The sequence below is a fragment of the Bos mutus genome, chromosome 3 (genome assembly GCF_027580195.1).
Source record: "Bos mutus isolate GX-2022 chromosome 3, NWIPB_WYAK_1.1, whole genome shotgun sequence".
Lineage (NCBI taxonomy): Eukaryota > Metazoa > Chordata > Mammalia > Artiodactyla > Bovidae > Bos > Bos mutus.
In genome coordinates, this window is record NC_091619.1 from 7,306,479 (window position 1) to 7,309,419 (window position 2,941).

The 2,941-nt window shown below is 39.6% G+C and overlaps 1 pseudogene; it reads left to right on the forward strand.

The window, feature by feature from the left end:
- The first annotated feature begins 2,422 nt into the window (after positions 1–2,422).
- On the forward strand, positions 2,423–2,698 carry LOC106701270 (cytochrome b-c1 complex subunit 6, mitochondrial pseudogene; annotated as a pseudogene).
- The last annotated feature ends 243 nt before the right edge of the window (positions 2,699–2,941 follow it).

Genomic DNA, 2,941 nt, shown 5'->3' on the forward strand with positions numbered 1-2,941 from the left:
GTGATGGAAGTAAAGTCTGATGCTATAAAAAACAATCTTGCATAGGAACCTGGAATGTTAGGTCCATGAATCAAGGCAAATTGGAAGTGGTCAAATGGGAGATGACAAGAGTGAACATCGACATTTTAGGAATCAGTGAACTAAAATGGACTGGAACAGGTGAATTTAATTCAGATCACCATTATATCTACTACTGTGGGCAAGAATCCCTCAGAAGAAGTGTAGTAGCCCTCATAGTCAACAAAAGAGTGCAAAATGCAGTACTTGGGTGCAGTCTCAAAAAAAAAACCAGAATGAACTCAGCTCATCTCCAGGGCAAACCACTCAATATCACAGTAACCCAAGTCTATGCCCCAACCACTAATGCCAAAAAAGCTGAAGTTCAACAGTTCTATGAAGAACTACAAGACCTTCTAGAACTAACACCAAAAAAAGATGTCTTTTTCAGCATAGGGGACTGGAATGCAAAAGTACGGAGTCAAGACATATCTGGAGTAACAGGCAAGTTTGGCCTTCAGGTACAAAATGCAGCAGGGCAAAGGCTAACAGAGTTTTGCCAAGAGAATGCACTGGTCATAGCAAACACCCTCTTCCAACAATATAAGAGATGACTCTACACATGAATATCACCAGATGGTCAATACCGAGATCAGATTGATTATATTCTTTTCAGCCAAAGATGGAGAAGCTCTATACCATCAGCAAAAATAAGACCAGGAGCCAACTGTGGCTCAGACTATAAACTCCATTTTGCCAAATTCAGACTTAAATTGAAGACAGTAGGGAAAACCACTAGAATATTCAAGTATGACTTAAATAAAATCCCTTACAATTACACAATGGAGGTGACAGATTCAAGGGATTAGATCTGATAGACCAAGTCCCTGAAGAACTATGGCCAGATATTCATAACACTGTACAGGAGGCACTGATCAAAACCATTCCCAAGAAAAAGAAATGCAACAAGGCAAAATGGTAGTCTGAGGAGGCCTTACAAATAGCTGAGAAAACAGAAGTGAAAGCCAAAAGAGAAAAGGAAAGATATATCCATCTGTATATCAAGTTCCAAAGAATAGCAAGGATAGATTAGAAACCCTTCTTAACTGACCAATGCAAAGAAATAAAGGAAAACAATAGAATGGAAAAGACTAGAGATCTCTTCAAGAAAATTAGAGATACCAAAAATGGGCACAATTAAGGACAGAAATGGTATGGACCTAACAGGAGCAAAAGATATTAAGAAGAGGTGGCAAGATGTATACCTGTGGCAGATTCATTTTGATATATGCCAAAACCAATACAATACTGTAAAGTTAAAAAAAAAATAAAATAAAATAAAGATTTTAATGATCCAGATAACCAGAGCTAGACATCCTGGACTGTGAAGTCAAATGGGCTTTAGGAAGTATCACAATGAACAAAGCTACTGGAGGTGATGGAATTCCAGCTGAACTATTTTGAATCCTAAAAGACAGTGCTGTGAAAGTGCTGCACTCAATATGCCAGCAAATTTAGAAAACTCAGCAGTGGCCACAGGACTGGTAAAGGTCAGTTTTCATTCCAATCCCAAAGAAAGGCAATGCCAAAGAATGTTCAAACTACCACACAATTGCACTCATCTCACATGCTAGCAAACTAATGCTTAAAATTCTCTAAGCTAGGCTTCAACAGTACATGAACTGAGAGCTGCTAGAAGTTCAACTAGTTTTAGAAAAGACAGAAGAAACAGAGATCAAATTGCCAACATCCGTTGCATCATAGATAAAAACATGGGAATTCCAGAAAAGCATCTACTTCTGCTTCATTGACTATGCTAAAGCCTTTGACTGTGTGGATCAAAACAAACTGTGGAAAATTCTTAAAGAGATGGGAGTACTGGACCACCTTACTTGCTCCTAAGAAATTTATATGCAGGTCAAGAAGCAACAGTTAGAACCAGAAATGGAACAACAGACTGGTTCCAAATCGGGAAAGGAGTACATCAAGGCTGTGTATTGCCACCCTGCTTATTTAACTTATATGCAGAGTACATCATGCAAAATGCTGGCTTGGATGAAGCACAAGCTAGAATCAAGATTGTGGTGAGAAATATCAATAACCTCAGATATGAAGATGACACCACCCTTATGGCAGAAAGTGAAGAGGAACTAAAGAGCCTCTTGATGAAAGTGAAAGAGGAGAGTGAAAAAGCTGGCTTAAAATTCAACATTCAGAAAACCAAGATCATGGCATCCAGTCCCATCACTTCATGGGAAATAGATGGGGAAACAATGGAAACATGAGAGACTTTATTTTCTTGGACTCCAAAATCACTGCAGATGGTGACTGCAGCCATGAAATTAAAAGACGCTTGCTCCTTGGAAGAAAAGCTATGACAAACCTACATAGTATATTAAATAGCAGACCAGGACTGCAGCCAGACATGGGGCTAGAGGACAAGCAAAGGATGCTGACCGGGTCTGGAGATCCCAAGGAGGAGGAAGAAGAGGAGGAGGAATTAGTGGATCCCCTGACAACCATTAGAGGGCAATGTGAGCAGCTGAAGAAATGTGTAAAGGCTCGGGAGTGACTAGAGCTCTGTGATGAGTGTGTATCCTCCAGGCCACAGGCAGAGGAGGACTGCACAGAGAAGCTCTTTGACTTCTTGCATGCAAGGGACCACTGTGAGGCCCACAAACTGTTTAATAGATTGAAATAGGTGTGCAGATTTATTCACCTAAGCCTTCATCACCTGAGCATTGGGATATTTCCTCATGGTTTTGAACATGCCATTTGTTTGTGTAATTAAGTTCATGTGAATCTCAAGGATTTTAGCTTAGGCAAGTAATTTCTGTGTAATTATCACTGATTTCATCTTAATAAAGTTCAGATCTGCAAAAAATAAAATAAAACAGAAAGCAGAGACATTGCTTTATGAACGAAGGTGTGTCTAGTCAAAGCC